The sequence below is a fragment of the Prionailurus bengalensis genome, chromosome C1 (genome assembly GCF_016509475.1).
Source record: "Prionailurus bengalensis isolate Pbe53 chromosome C1, Fcat_Pben_1.1_paternal_pri, whole genome shotgun sequence".
In the NCBI taxonomy this organism is placed as follows: Eukaryota; Metazoa; Chordata; class Mammalia; order Carnivora; family Felidae; genus Prionailurus; species Prionailurus bengalensis.
In genome coordinates, this window is record NC_057345.1 from 68576941 (window position 1) to 68594065 (window position 17125).

General features: G+C 39.4%; 1 protein-coding gene across 35 annotated transcripts in view; it reads left to right on the forward strand.

Moving 5' to 3' along the window:
* ADGRL2 (adhesion G protein-coupled receptor L2) overlaps positions 1-17125 on the forward strand; it is a 624038-nt gene that overhangs the window by 112568 nt on the left and 494345 nt on the right. For all 35 annotated transcript variants that reach the window (XM_043575408.1, XM_043575393.1, XM_043575396.1 and 32 more), the window contains exon 3: positions 14569-14637. The gene's annotated coding sequence lies outside the window, so the exon portion shown is untranslated. The remainder of the gene's footprint in view (positions 1-14568; positions 14638-17125) is intronic.

The window sequence follows — 17125 nt, forward strand, 5'->3', positions numbered from 1 at the left end:
TATACCCACATACAAATGGGACAAATAACTACTGAGTGCCTCACAGGTGCCAGGCAATGTTTTGGGAAGTGGAGAAAAAGAGGTGAACAAATGATTTGAAGCCTATGACCTGGGGTATTTTATACTGTTAACGGGAGAGATCGATAATAGGCAACCAGTATATGGCCAGGTAGTGACAAATGCTAGACAAAAATGAAAGCAAAGCGATGAAACAGAGAGGAATGGAAGTCGGGAGGAGGGCTTGTCTGCGCGGGGTCTGGGGAGAGGGGCTTTAAACAGTGTGGTTAGAGAAGCCCTCCTCTTGTGGTTCCATTTGAGTGGAGAGCTCTGTCAATGTCCCAGGGAATAGATTTCCAGGCAGAGGAAAGGCTGGTGCGAAGGCAAGAAGGTGGGAAGGGGCTTGGCATGTTTCAAGAGCTGGCTGTTTCTGAAGGCTTTTGTGGCATGTTGGTGTAAAAGCTGCCAAGGCTTCATTCTTGTCAAGGCGGCCTCGCATTTATTCTACGATGATGGCTTTCCTCCTTCCTCCCACCCCCCACTGATGTTAACATGTCCTTTCTTTAAAGAAGTGATGTAAGATTTCAATGTTGGTTGGGCATTGTTGCTTTGTTTTCTTTTGTTTTTAATAGCCTAACTTGGCAATATAAAATGTTGGCAACCTTACGTTATTCTCTTTTTCTTGCCTTCCCCCAAACTGATTCATGAAATACAAAACTCTGTTAAGCTCTGGCTTAAGACGACATGGACTTAAAGCGCCAAATCCGCCCCCACCGTCCCCCCCACGCCGTGTCCATGGAAAACTCCATCTTAACGGGCTCCTTAGTGTTTGTTGTATTTAACTAATATTCGTACTTACTTCTTATTGTCTAGGCTTATTCTGAAAGAAAGAGAAACATTCAAAAATTCACAATGTGTATGTTTGGTTTATTTTAGTTTGTTTTTAACATGAAAAAGCGATAGTAACATTTATGCCCGATTCTCTCATAAAACAGCATGTCAGCAGAACAGGTACGGGAGATGGGGCCCTCCCAAGATCCTTGATTGTCTGACATCAAAATTAAATGGGGGTGTTCAGAACGTCTGGGCCTCTCCTCCTACTCCATCCCCCCCGCCAGGATTTCCAAGGGATACCCATGTTTGTTTTGTGCTTGTGTTTTGGGGGTAAGGTGGAGAGTTTGGAACCGCTTTTCCGCCCCCTCTTTTTTCTTTAAAGGGAAAAGAGAAAACCAGATATTTTCAAGGGAAATGACTAGTAGTGGCCAGTATAACAAAGAAACCCCGCTAAGCCTAACCACAACCTGACAGAATGAAAAGTGATTCCACAGCTGCCACTCACCACAAATCCCCACGAAACATGCCAGGAAATCAGCTGAAAGCAGTAGGGAGACTGCTTCTCAGGGGCCACAAACATGACCCCCGGAGAATCTTCTGGTCCCATTCAAATTCAAAGTCGCGAAGGGCGGTGGGGGTGGAAGCGGGAGACAGAGACTTAGCAGCCCTGTGATCACTTTCAGGGTTGTGATGGAACTGATTTAAAATGCAAAACCGAGTTCCATTGTAAGCACGGACACACACTGGAAGCTGAAGGGAAGTGGGATTTCATTTAGTGATTTTCAATTTTAGGATTGAAATGGGGGTAGAAAGATCCACGCTATTTATTTTTCCAGAACTGAGATCGCCTCTTCTTTGTGCAGGATAAGTGAACATGGGCTGATCTATTACTTCTTTGGGTTTCCATGCTAATAAGGCATACTTCCCACAGAATCTGACAGAAAGGATGAATACCTTGCCCTGCCAATGGTTAATTTGTAGTGGCATGTGTCTTTCTTGAATGTTCATGAAGTTTTCTAATTCATCAGCACACAATTGGGCTTTTTTTCCTCCCTTTGCACAGGATGAAATGCCGAGAGGGCAAGAGGTTGAGGGTGTTGTATTATCCCTCGGCCAATGTATTTACTGCCCCAAAAGTTATTGCTAATTTTTTTCTACCTCAGGAACAAAATTGTTCTTCGGCAAATAATTTAGTTCTGACCACACTTTAAAATGTTTATTACTGTCGAATCTGTCACAGATTGCATCAAGCCACAGAGATGCTAATCTATCTCATGTATTTGAAACTCCTCTGGGAAACATATATTCGGGCTTACTGCTGAGTGAACATGACTGTTAGGATTATAGAGACCATACAGAGTGAAGAAAAGCAGCATAGCTTTTCTGACTGGAAAGTAAACAATAGGGTGATTGTCGGCTTACACATTGGGGCCAATAGCCCTACTGCTGAGGAGCTCTATGTAAAAACCAAGATCAGCAAGCAGTCTTGATGTTTTCTTCTTGGAGTTGGATGTTGTCAAGGATTCAGATGCGCCACCCCAGTGAGTATGCAGGAAACAAAACAGGATATTCTTGTTTAAGGACTGCTTTCTGTAATTATGTTGATTTTTTATGCAACACTTGAACTTTTAAAAACTCAAGGATGCATGAGAAGTACTCCAGAGGAGAATAAATGATTGGGATTTTGTCTTGAGTGAAACGTTATCTTGTGTTCTTAACAAAATTAACTTGTTTGTATTTGTGAGTGGGTCTGTGAATTAAGTATACTTAGACTATGCCTGGTTTGCCTCCCCACCTCACGCACCCCCACCCCCACCATTTTCAAACAGGAGGTCAAGTTGTCTTTGGAACATCATATTTCCTGCTTGGAAAAGGCACTGGATTGTATAATAGTCTGACAGGAAAGTATCAAGAGCACCAGGAGTTTCCCCTGGAAGGCTGGAGGTAAATGTGCAGCACCTATGAAGTTCTTTCCTTTGAGCTATCATGAGCTGTTCTATTGTTGTGTATTCAAAGTCTTCAGAATGGAAACAGCTAAACTAAACTGTAAATGCTCTAAGGAAAAACATCTTTGGAAATATGTACAGTAGGCTTGCTTGGAAACATTGTACTTTTTTATCTGTCCTTCCTTGCTGAGGAAGGAACATCTGGCTCAGACACTCGCCGGTTAATGCTATCATGCTACAGACATCCGGTAACTTCTTTTCCATCCAAATATCAGTTCTGCGTATTAGACAAGGGATGTAACATATTTGTATGCCAAGATACCTGATTTGGTGACAATTATTTGCCCTTTATTTTAACAAAATTACTTCATGCTCCTTTTCTTTAATCAAAATGCCATGCAATTTCCTATTTCACTCGAATAATTCCCATAATTTTACAACACAATGAAAGGATTATAGATTAGCACAGGTCAATCTCCTCCATATTCTCCTTATTTTTCTTAAGATTCCAATCCACAAAAGGTCTTGGACCACATAATACTTCCGGGTCAAGGACACCACAAGGTCTCTTTGCAAAAGCACCCCAGCGGCTGTCCAGAGCAATCATATTCCAATGGCAGTGTGCTCTGAGTCTTAACCATTGTGATTCAATGGCGAAAATGAAATGTAAACTAGATGGTAACTACCGACTTGAGTCAGGGGCACGCTGAGAATGCTGATTTCCCTCCAGGGGTAGAGCGGTGCCCGGGGGTAAGCCTGAAAGGGTTTGAATCCAGATTCTACCATTTGGCAAGCAAATCACTCAGCCTTTCTTTCCCCTGCTTTTCTCCTGTATAAAAGGAAGATTATAATTGTTCCAATTATTCATTGCTGCATAACAAAATATCCCAAAACTTAATGGTTTAAACCAACTATTTATTATTATCTTTCACTTTTCTGTGAATGACTAGGCCCTATTGGGTGGTTCCCATTTGGGGTTTGTCATGCTGGTGGGGTCGGGTCCCAGCTGAATAGTAGCCTTGATGGGGCTGGCCGTCCAACATGCTTCGTTCACATTATAGTCTGGTTCCCTTGAGGATCACTTTACACCTGACCCCTCAGGCTTTTTCACAGCATGGAGGCCCTAGTCTGACTTCTTCCATGGCAGCTCGAGGTTTCAAAGGAGCAAGGCAGAAGTCCAGACCTAGTCCATGGTCTCTTCTGCCTCATTTTATTCATCAAGCAAGTCACTGAGCAAGTGAGCTCAGATTCAGAGGGAGAGAACTTAAACCCTGCCTCTCAGTTTGAAGAGTAGTTGATAATTTGCCTCCATCTTCAATCCACCGCAGATAAAATATCCACCACATAGAGTCTTGTGAGGATTAAATAATTGACCTGTGTAATGTGCCCAGACCAGTGTCTGACACTTGTAACATATTTTCAATAAAAGTCGGTTTTTATCATGTTCTAGGTCCTGACCTAGTTTTTATTATGCTCTAAGTTCCTTTTATTCTTCTTCTTTGCATTTATTGCCATTTGAACTTACTTGTCATGATGTTTCTGTATATGTACACATGTGTTTATTTTCTCTCTCCTATCCAAAATATAAACTTTACAACCATAGGGACTTTTTTTTTCTTCAGGGCTTGGAAAAATGTCTGGTATATAATGAGAGTACCACGAATATTTGTTGAGTGAATAAGTGAATGAACCCCTAGTGAATATAGAACTTGGATGTTTGGCTGTGGAAAATGGGACTGTGATTGGGGTTGGGGGAATAGTGTGAGCAGAGAGACCCAGAAAGAACTGACATTCTGATTTATTTACATGTTTTAAAAATTAGGATATCGTCTGTTATCTGGAGAAGCTTTTAACTGTAACTCTCTTAAGAAGCACAACTATATGAACAAGTCCTACTTTACCTCCAGAATAGTTGACATTAGGCACAATTTGAAAACTGCCTTTTGCTATTCACAGGCCTTAGAATCTGACAGGTCCGGGTTTAAGGCCCTGCTTTGCTGTTTGCTTGCTTACTGACACGAAAAGTTTTTTTTTAAACTTCTCTGAGTTGCAAAATCTGTGAAGTCAGGCAACGAGGCATACCTCATGGGGTTCCTATGACAATTAAATTCAGTCCACAAAAGATTTCAACAAAAGGTCTGGACACAGTTGATAAACATGTACCAATTCCCAAACATATTAATGATAAAGAAGCTATCGATATGACTATTAAGATACTCTACCTTGGAGTGGATGGCTTTTCAATTTCTTTGTTTCAAAAACTCCTCTTATGTTCTGGACACATTTTAAAATATTAAAATAATATTAAGTTCACTTCTTACTAATTCAGTATTTACTCTGTGACCATATGGATCCATAAATTGACCTTTCTACTCCACCAGGATTTGACACAGGAATTGAAACAGGATATTGAATAAGTTTAACAACCATGTTACAAATAAATAGTTAAATATTTACATTTATCAAGAAAAATTGTGACCTCAAAGGAAGTAAATATCATGTCCAAAGAACAACTTCCTAGAATTCAAGGGGGATTCCCCACCCCAGACCCTTCGTGAGAATGTCCAAAAGTCGATTACTTTATCAACAGATGGGGTGGGTTTAGAGTTCAACAAATTCAAAGTGCTCAGAACTTTGGGGTATTTTTGAAAAGGAAACCACTTCCTGTTTTTTAGTGTACTTAGTATTTAAAAATAAATGTACTGACCAAGATAAACTGATGAATGTAACAATTTTCTTTCCTCAACACACACACACACACACACACACGAAATCAACTCAGGATGGACAGTTTATGGATATACACACATTTTTATGTAAACTCATAGTGAGTAAACTGGACACATTTTTTTTCTGTTTTATTGTTTGGGGAGAGCTCTCAAATATTTCTAACATTGCGCAAACTGCTCTAGAATATGTGAAAGGTAGAAGCTAGAAAAAAAAAAGACTTGGCAGAGAATCATATGTATTTAAAAGGAAAATATTCAGCACTGATGTTGTATATGGCTGGCAGCTAGACAGGACAGCATATATTCTGTTCTCCAAGCAACACAACAAGACATCAGAGCATGCACATAGCAGGCACAGCGAGGTCCTCCAACGTGAAGGGGAAGGTACTTACAAATGTCACAGGATAGCCCAGTAACATTTAATCGATTTCTTTTTGTTTGGGCAGGGGAGGGATGTACAAATACAGGACTCACTGACAGGTTTGGTGCAACCAGAGACTGGCAACGTTAAAATTACATGTATTTAACGTATCTGACAAATAACAGGTTTTAGTTTAGTTTTCTTTCCATCTTTCTTTAGAACTATATATTCGTTTTCATCTATTACCGTAATGTCTGAGCTCTGTAACTCAGAGTATAGCCACATGGGCTGGTATCATCTTATGGTTCTTTGTTCTCAAGTAAATATACCTGATGGTGGTTAAGCATTAACCAATGGCAGGTCAAGGACCAATGGTTCTGTCAAACACCAATACGGGGAAAGTAGAAACCCAGATGAAAGAAACAAATTAAATTCATCCTAGGGTTTCCATCGTTCCATATTTGGTTTCTTCATGACCCATATATTACAAAGATGAGTATGCCAGAACTTAATACAAAAGGGGGAACCCTAGTTATTCTCTATCAAGATCTGATTGGATCCGATTATATAAGGCTTCACACATAGGCAAATATTGAGATTCATATCACCACAATTTTTACTATACAGATGTGCCAACGAAGGCAATTTTTGTATTTTGTTTTTATCTCCTTCCACATTTCACCCCTTCCAGAGAATGCCTAGAATTCTACTCTTTAAAACAGTAAATCCAAATGGTAAGAATTTTCCATAAAGGGCATTCATAAACATTTACCTCTTACTTCCATATTTATAGTAACAATAACTAATAACCTATACTTTGGATTACACCCTGTCCAATTTATCCAACCAAGACAAAAGCCCTTTAGGGAAATTTCAGTGTCTCGTCTATTATTTAACCTCATGAACACAGCACCATGCTGCCTCACTGAAAAAGATTCATTGCAAGAGTTCAGAGCAGATGAGATGGGTATCCTCACACAAATGTACAAACAAGGGAACGAATTTTTCTCTACTGTTTTTACCAAAAAAAAAAGGAAAGCTTTTTTTTCACACTAGGCAAACAGCAACTGGTTTATTCTCATAAATTTACATCTCCTAAGTAGTGTCAGTATTCAGGCAGATTAGTTTAACAGGCCTTGTGTTATCATCCAAGGGAAAAAAAAAAAAGGAAAATATATCCAAAGTCATCTGGTTAATTGGAGGAGGTGGGGAGATGAAGTTGCTTCCATTAAGTTCTTTTGGAACAGTTGCAAGATCCACAAAATCTGTTTTTAGCTCAGTCATTCATCCTGTTGGATGTGTGATGTGTTTTCAATTTAATGATAATTGCCCTTTCCATTTCTTTGATAATTGCCCTCTCTATTATCATTTATGGAGATTCAAATTATAAATCAAGACAAGACAGCCAGAAAAATATTATGATTGTCCCTTCTGAGGCCACAGCAACTCAAGTAACACTGCCAAAGTCTGAGAGTTTAAACCATTTTCATTTGCATGTTTCTGAACATTTTATTTTAGGGTCCAGTGGTTTTCCTAAAGAGGAGGTTGCATGACAATAATAGGACTGAATGATAATGGATACAGAGAATGTAAGTTTAGCTTCAATGCAACAGCTATAAATTTGTATTTGAAACCAGAGGCTTTCTCTCCTGGCTGTTGGAGAGTGAAAGTGAGAAGTCAGCCAGAAATGTTTGCTCTTAGTCACCCGGTGTCCTCTCGGAGGACATTGCACAGCTCTGCCTCCCCTCAGTGCCCTTCTTCTACTCTTTTTTGGGGACAAAAATGTCTTCTTCTCATTGAATATGCTCCATGATCCACACAATGAGATAAATGCAAAGACATGAGTGACATTTTTTCTAAGATTCCGGGAGCCATCTCCCAAAACAGAAGTAAGAAAATAAAAATTTGCACCCAAGACGTGGATCTTTGAGGAGCTGCCAGCTTGTACCTGCTCAGGAGATCCTATTATTAAAGCTTCAGGAATTTGGCAGGCTGTCTGTTCCCCCAGAAGGCCACTATTAAAAATTAATTGTATAAATTTTGATTTAAGGACATTATACTAAAAACAAAGTCAATAAATACACAGAACTCATCACTTCCTAATTATTGTAGTACACTGTACTGTTTTCTGCGTTCTTGAGGGTATTTCTGCTTCTTGCATTTGAATGTTAAAAATATCATGTCCTGGTGTGATAGGGAGCATCTCTTTCCAATTCTGCCGGTAACTTGGGACACATGAGTAGCTTAAAATCTGTGATGGTAATTACACCACTAATACCAAAAAATGCTGCAAATCATTGCTTTTCCCCCAGAGAGCTGGTTGTTAAGCATTTTGCCGTCCAGCCCTGGACAGTAATATAGTTTTGTGAGAAGGAGGACCTTGGAGCTGGGATGATCTGGGTTTCCTTTGGGCTCAATTAGCAGCTGTATGATCTCAGGCAGTTTACTTAAATTCTCCGAGCCTTAATTTGTCACTCTCCTGCTTAATATCCGTCAATAGCTTCCCATAACTCTTAGGATAAAGTCCAGAATCCTCAGGGCCTCCTTTCCCTTATCTTTGCCCCAGATTCCTTTACTCCTTAAATCCTAAACACTCCTCCTGTCTCAAGGCCCTCACATCTGGAATGCCCTTCTCTTTCCTCTCCTACCCATGATGTATGTCTCAGTTTAAATGTTACTTTCTCAAGGTAGACTTCCATGGTAGCAATCCCCTGTACCTCCCACAAAATAGGTTAGGACCCCTTAGGATAGACTTGCATAGAAGTCTGAACTTGTCCTCACAGCACCTGTCAAAAGTGGAACAGAACTATTTTGCACATAGTCATTCGTTTCATACCAAAGCCCCCTCTTTTGCCTGTGTTTGTCATGCATGTTGCTTTAACTCTCAGGTTCAGCTCTACACTTTGGTAACCTAACCAGTTAAATTTTTTTTTTAATTTTTTTTTTTTTTTTACATTTATTTACTTTTGAGAGACAGAGAGAGACAGAGCACAAGTGGGGGAGGGGCGGAGAGAGAGGGAGACACAGAATCCGAAGCAGGCTCCAGACTCTGAGCCGTCAGCGCAGAGCCCGACGCAGGGCTGGAACTCACGAACCGTGAGATCATGACTTGAGCTGAAGTCAGACACTCAACCGACTGAACCACCCAGGCGCCTCCTAACCACTTAAATTTAATCTGTAGGATACCTGTTTTAGTAAAGAGCAACCCTCTTTTCAAAATCACTTATTCTACCTAAGAAGCTCCAGCACAGTGTTAAGGACAGGGGCTCCAAAACTCTTAACTCTTATGAGCTGTGTGGCCTCAGCAACCTCTCTGTAGCTCCCTTTCCTAACTTATGAAACAGCGTTAATAACAAAATTTGCTCTCTAGGGGTTGTTGTGAAAATGAAGTGAATTGACCCCTGTAAAGTGCTCAGTGTTGATGGCGTGGGAATCGGTGTTTTAACTGTCTGATCTTATTTCTACTCACCTTACCTCTTTCCTTTCCCCCAATTGCATCATTTCCCAGAACCCCCAGTTCTACAGAGGCCCCACCCCACAGCTTTAACTGTCCATCAGAATGACACCCAACTCTCTCTTAGTTTCTCCCCTAATTTATAATCTTACAGTTCCAGCTACGTACTGTCACCTCCATGAGACTTTCTGACACAGAAAACACAATATACCACACCCGAATCCATCATTACCCCATCAGACTAGTTCGGCCTTTTGACATCTGTGTATCTGTTCATAGCAACCCGATTTCTTCAGTGAGGCTCCAAGTTTCTAATTCATCTATGTCTCTCCTCTCTCCTGTACTGCACATCTCAGCAGTTGCCTGTTTCTATTGATTGTCTCTGAAATACCTCTTGCATCTTTTTTCTTCCTTTTAATTCCCCTTGCTCCCACCTAGTCTAGGTTCTCATTAATCTCTTTCTTGTCTGGACTATAACAATAGCCTACTATCCAATCTTCATAGCCTTAGACTCAGCTTAACATAACAAGAGCATTCTTCCAGAATTAGTCTCAAAACACATGTTCCTCTCCCTCCCTCCCCACTTCTCTCTCAATTATGTGATATTTTATGCCTGTCTTCCGTCTGTGAAAGCAGAGACCTTGGCCAACTAGTTCACGTCTGTATCCTCAGTACCTAGTAACACCAGAAAGAACTATTTGCTTAGTGCTACTATTATTAAATATTATCACAGTATTAACATACTATATTATTAACATTGAAAGTTATTATTCAAATAGCACCATTGAATGTTAAATACTGCTAAAACTATTTGTTGGGTTAATTATTGAATAAATCTGTTTTCTGTCCTTGCTTTGATCTATAGTACACACACTTCATCTACTTAAATTGGATTTCTGGTTAATTCACTCTCTTGCTCAAACATCCTCAGCCCTTCCCAATTGATTGCCTACTGTCTAATGTCCCCATCCTGGAATATGAGGCTCCAATTAAGAGGCCAGGCTCGCCTCTGTGAAAGCTCCATTGCACTCAGACTCTTCCGAGTTGTTGTTGTTTTAATTAGGGAAATGATAATATTAGTTGTGACTTCAAAAGCCTCCTCAGCTTGTATCATGCAGGGCAACAGAGAAAGGAGAAAAGTTAATCTTTCCCTGATGATTACACTTGCTTCTGAAACAGAAGGTTCAGTGAAGAGTTTATCATAGTCATTCCAGCATGAACCGTGGAGAAGAGATGTACCTCTTTCAGTAACAGAATATTAAGCCTGCGGAGTTCCCTCCAAACTTTTCAAAATAATTTTGTCTGTCTTAGATGTGAAAGATAATATAAGATGATACCGGAATTCTCCTCTGTTTTACTTAAATTCATTTCACTTTGCCTTTTTTCTCGAGATGACATATCACTGGATGCACTTTTTCTCTAAGCTGGCTTCTTTTCATTCTTGAGCTTTTTTTTCGTATTGAATTATGTACTCTTTTCTCAGTATATACTCATAATTATAGCTTCTTCATTTGCATCTTGATGATTAAAATGTTGCTTTCATATCACTTGGAATTTATTTTTTCTTGAATCTCATAGATTTTCCCCTAAGTTACGGTTTAAACAATACTCATTCTAAATTGATTGTTAAAGTCCTGGCCTTGCATTTTTAAATATTGATAGCACCAGCACATCAGGACTAAATGTTGCTCAGACATCTGAGTTCTTTAGATCCTATTGTTTTCATATCGGAAAATTTCCCCAAGAAACCGACTTCAAAGTTTGAAGAAATGACACAAGGAGTAACTCTTTTCAAGGAAGAGAGAAGTTTTTATTCAACAACGGTAATAAAGGTTGTATTCAAAGGTGACCAGCAAGTCCCATTCCGATAAATAAGGCAATCTCAAAGTTTAGCAAAAATAGCTTATTTTGTACGTTTGACTACACTTGGTTAATGCTGTCATTAGGTTTGTTCACAAAGTTAGTACGTACGTTCTGCATGTAAAAGACATATATAAAAATTAATTATATTCCTGTAATGTTCTAAATGATCTGATATGGCATGCATTGAATCTCTAAACCATGTGCCTAAACTGTCAAGAAATAATTGAAAATTTTTTGAACCTGCATTTTCAAATATAAATGCCTATTAAAAAAATAAGAGTCTTGGGGTGCCTGGGTGTCTCAGTCGGTTAAGTGTCCGACTTCGGCTCAGGTCATGATCTCACAGCTCGTGGGTTCGAACCCCGCATTGGGCTCTGTGCTGCCAGCTCAGGTCCTGGACCCTGCTTCAGATACTGTGTCTCCCTCTCTCTCTGCCCCTCCCCTGCTCTCGCTCTGTCGCTCCCTCCCTCTAAAAAATAAATAAACATTAAAAAAAATTTCTTTAAAAAGAGTCTGGCTATCAGTTCAAAAGCTATACTCATTATTACAAATGTCAACAATTACTCAGTTACCTTTGATCTCTTAAAGATAGCAGCGTAGTCTGATAGCCAATATTAATTCATCCTACAAAATGAGCTTCTTTTTTCTTTTAAAGATTTTATTTGTAAGTAATCTCCCACACCCAGTGTGAGGCTTGAACTCACAACCCTGAGATCAAGAGTCACATGCTCACTGACTGATCCAGCCAGGCGCCCCTAAAATGAGCTTCCTTATTACAGATGAAAATATTCCTTTTTTACAAAATTACATAATGAGATGCCCATTATTTCTGTGTTAATCTCATATCTATTAGTTAACCAGGAGATGAAGAAATTGGCAAGAAAAAACCTCAAGTGCTACTTTATTCCCTTAGCTTTTTCAACTATAATCTAAGATATTATGTCCATCTGTAAGTGGACTTCACCAAGGGCAGTGTGAAACCTGGGATGAGTCTATCTGGCAAACTTTCCTTCATCACTCATCATTGAACCCTTATGGTTATGTTGGACCCTCATCATAAAACATGGTGCTAAATTCAGTATTAGACCTAGTTGAACTGCATCCCAGGACTGTCATTTTGATGCAAGATCACATGGAAAAGGGACGTATGTCCATTTTTCATCAACCATTTTAAGGTCAAGTTTTGCAGCCTCACTCTAGCAGTCTGATCAAAGCCTCTGTATTCACAAACAAAAAAAATCCTGCCCCATTTCACAACAAACTTAGAGTTTGCTGAAAAACTAAAAATTACTGCTCTCCAAAAACTTAGTTTCTTGCTCCCTTACTAGTAATTTGTACACGCAAAACCATAAAAGAGCCATATTCTTCACAACATACTTCCATCAAGGATATGAATGATATAATTATAAATCCTTTATATTCAGGCAACAAGTAATAACTCGTCTAGCCTCCAAAATGTATGACAGTCAGCCCATCTTGGAATTCTATTGTTTTAAAATTCACCAAATAATACTTTTTTAATAGGCAGTCATTTCTTAGTCCATTCCCTTGATTAAACTATGTCGGCTTTAGGCCAGAGACACTGCTTGATTGTCTCTTGTGGGTATGACTCACTTGATGGAAAATCCATCCATCTACATACTGCTTGATTGGGAATGAATTTTAAGTATTCAGAGCCTACATATAGTAAGCTTGACTGTTAGAGACTGAAGTGAGCATAAGAGAAAGTAGTGATTAACAGGCCACGAGTTGGCTTTACCATCTCAGTGCTTCGAGAAATTGTAGCTTACTGCTACTTCGCACCGTTTCTCTACTTGCAAAATGGTTTTGACTGGAATTGGAATGTCCAACAGAGAGAGAAAGCGATTACTGGTAGCAAAAGAAATACTAACTGCTTGAGTAGTAATAATCGATAAATAATAAATACGCATTCCATCAAATATATACAACGTAAATTAAATCTACTCATTTTATCTGCTATACAACGTAAATTAAATCTACTCATGACTTATCTGCTACGAAGGTGGAAGTCTGGAGTCCGCCCATCATGCGAATGATGTCTGCTTAAGTGTAGCATCAGGGGGTGAGAAAACAGGAGGCCCGTTTATGGCTGCTGTTTGCAGAAGCCGAGAGAGGTAGACACTGGCTTCTGATTACCAATATAAAAAATTAAAGTTTCTTCTCTGTCTACCAATGGTAAGTAGGCACTTTCTTTGCGTTCGGAATTGTATAATGTTTCTTTTGAAACTTGAATCCTTGTCAATGGATACAAAAGTGAGACAGGTAAATCTTTCCTTCTGCTTTTGGGAAAGAATCGACAGCTGAAAAAGAGGCAGCGATCCCTAAAGAACATTAAAGCAAACAAAAAGTTTGTGTAATCTGTGTGTTTTTAAGCTATGGCCACATCAGATCTGAGGGATACAATTACCCAAAGAAAGAAGAAAATTCCTCTGAGCCATTTTAGTTTTTACATTTAAAATGTTTCTTGTATTCACATTAATATTAACTTTATGACCTCCTCATACCGTGCTATAATCATTGAAGAGAAAAACCACACACCCTCCCTTCCCTGGGTAAAGACTTGCTTTCAGATTTGCCCTCACTCACATCTGTGCTTACCGAAGGAACAGATGCTCAGCTTCTAAGGGTCCGACTTTGGCCTTTTCCCTTCTATCACCACAGCAGAAAGAAAGGGGGTTCCCAAGTGATGGTGGCAGCTTTCCAATGGCTGGCCCATACTTTCACATTTAAAGTAAGCAGGTGGCATCAATGGGCTGTCTAATGACTAACAAGATAAGAGTGCAATTGATCTTTTTATTAACCCGTGTCCCCAGGTGGGGGGGGGGGGGGCAGCCTGCTCCTCCCTCCTGGGTTCAGATACACTGCTTCATTTCAGGAACATTTTAGACCCTTTCACTTTTTTTTGTCTGAGCTGGTTCTTTTTTTTGTTTGTTTAATGTTTATTTTTGAGAGACAGAGAGAGACAGAGCACGAGTGGGTAAGGAGCAGAGACAGGGGAGAGCAGAGAGAGAGGGAGAATCCGAAGCAGGCTCCAGGCTCTGAGCTGTCAGCACAGAGCCCGATGTGGGGGCTGGAACTCATGAACCTCGAGAGCATGACCTGAGCCTAAGTGGCACTTAACCGAGGGAGCCACCCAGGTACCCCTAGTCTGAGCTGGTTCTTAAAGCACAGGGGTAACAAACACAGAAGATATTCCACGGCATCCAAATTCTATTTTCTCTGAAACTCCAAACTAGTAAATACCTTTGTAATTTGCATCTAACTCAAAACAATATTTAACGTACACTGAGAATTTATCTACAATCCTATTGATATTCTTTTCATGCTGAATTTGAACTCTGGGTTTGTTTGTCTTCCTTTTAGGACTCAGACAACTCACCCTAAACCACACAACTCGTTCTGAAGACGATGGAGCCCACATAGATTCATAAGGTAAATGATTACTTTCAAAATATAACATAATGGATTCAATTACGGAATGAATTCCAGCACTGTGGAAACGTGTTGTTCTTCATTTGTCTGCTGGAGACTTGCTAAGTTAAGATGCTGGGTGGTCCTTTAGTAGAAGGCAGAATCATGATCCTGGGTGGCGCTGTGGGAACAATAAACTGCATCTGTGGGTTGGCTGTCTTCAGAATCAGATTATCGGTTGTATGTTGCATAAGGCTGGCTACCTACCTCGATTTTTTCAAGTAAGTATTCTTGTGATCTTAGGAGGCTCCTGCCCTGGGGCATGCCAGCACATCACAAATCCCACTGTCAAGTGGAGTGATTAAAGCCTTTATTGTCACACACCAAGCCCAAAGTTACTAGGATGCATTCCGTTGTGGAGGTAGGAGGAGGTACAAAACATCCCATGAAGGCTACCTCTGCCGCAAGTGACGTCGGATGAGGAAGCGTGCGGCACAGAAACTGAGAGACGATGGCCTCGTTTTTCTGTTTCTCTAAATCACAGTCATCATTCGCTTTCCTGCTTGTTAAAATAATTATTTATTTCTAGAGGCTGCCAATCTATGTGAAGGTACATACAGGATCTTTGATATCCCCTATAGCAAAATGGTGAAAAGCCTAGGCTTCAGAGCCTACCTAAATTCAAATTTGCCAGCAATGACACCGTGGCCTTCAATTTTCTCATCTATAAAGTGGGAGAAATAATAGTACTCACTTGCAAGGGCTGTGGCATGGTATATAAACAGATGGGCAGATGCAAAGCACTTCAAGTATTGCCTAGTACCTAGAAAACACTAAATTCACTGATTAACTAAAGGGCTTTCATTCTACCTCCTCACTTTGTTTCAGGTTCTCAATTTACCTTTAATCCAGAAACTTGGTGGTTGTGGGAATTATTAAGGGAAGCAAACTCCCAATTCCCTCTTAGCAGCCTTCCTCCTAAAGGAGATATATTATACCTTTCATGTAAATGCCAGGAAGGGAAATAATTGGCATCCCATTGCCCTTTGAATGGGTCCCTGGCTAGCCCTAGGTGGTGTGACGTCTAAAGTGACCTGAAAGCGGGGTGCCTGCCAGCTCAGCAGCACAGTGTAGTGGGAGAATCAATTAGAAGACTCAGGGCCATTTCAGAAACATGCAAACATCAATTGGCATCGAGTTTCAGGAAGCAGAATAAAAAGGGATCTACAAAACAAAAAGCCTTTCAAAGGGATGGAGGGAAGCACGGTTCTTCCAAATCACGAAAGGATGATTGTGATCACCATTAGAGCTTAATGAGCCTATATATGGCTAATGACTTCATCTCTCCAGTAGATTTGCCAGTAGTCTGTGTTTCCACTGCTATCCATCCTTCTCTTCTAATAAACATTACCATCCCGCTAGCTGGTCAGAACAAGTCACTGGATTTCTCCTTCCTCCATTAGCAAAAGCGTATTTCTCAAATCTCCCATCCCTCTGTTTCAGGACTGAAAGGAATGCAACAGAGAAAAGAAAATAAATAACACCACTGTATGGTTTATAGATCCTTGGAACACCTAGGTTTAATTCTGGGTCATCAACTGCTCTCTGACCTAGTTTTCTCATCTCCAAAATGCAACTGATCACGGTTTGATTTCTAACATTAACTTTAAAAATAAAAATACCTGAAACTGATCTTTTAAGACATGTATAGGTATGGTTTATTTTACCCAATTTAGATATTTCTTACAAATGACATCATTGATTATGGCTAGATTTTTATTTTAATAACCAAATGCAGAAAACGGCAATTATAAGTTTTAAACTAGTTATCTGCTGAGCCATTTAAAGACTATTAACTTGAGTAAGATGTAAGAAATAAACTGAAGTTAGAATCTTTTTTTTAATTAACCATACTGTTATAATATTTAGTTAACAGTGATACAGTGTTACAATCATTCAAATGGGCAATATTTGGCAAAGTGGAAATAATGCCGTATCTTTTAAAGAACAGGTGTTAATAATAGGTTGTTTATTGGAAGAGAAAATTTCTTATAAAAATAATAAATACCATTCCCCATCACAATTTTTACTCACATGTTTGTGTGAATATTTCTCTCATTTTCCTATTTTCAAAGTATATCCTTTAAATATAGTAGATCATAATATAGTCTTGAATAATAATCACACCAATACCATTGTCCTAAAATAATCTTGAATAGTATCATGCAAATATTATTGTCTCAATATAATCTTGAATAAGAGCACACCACTATAATATTGAAAATAAGTAAGCAATAGTTATGGTGGAAGGGATAATATTAGCTATTAAGACAATACATTAGTGTCATACTTCAAAAATTTTAAATTGTTTTATGTTAAAATATTCCAGCATAATTTTTCTGGGGTCTTTATGCTATAAATAAACTTTGATTGCTATGGTAATGTAAGAAATGTGAATGGATAATGTCTGTTCCCTATAACCATCATCACAGGTAAGTGTCATTGTTAA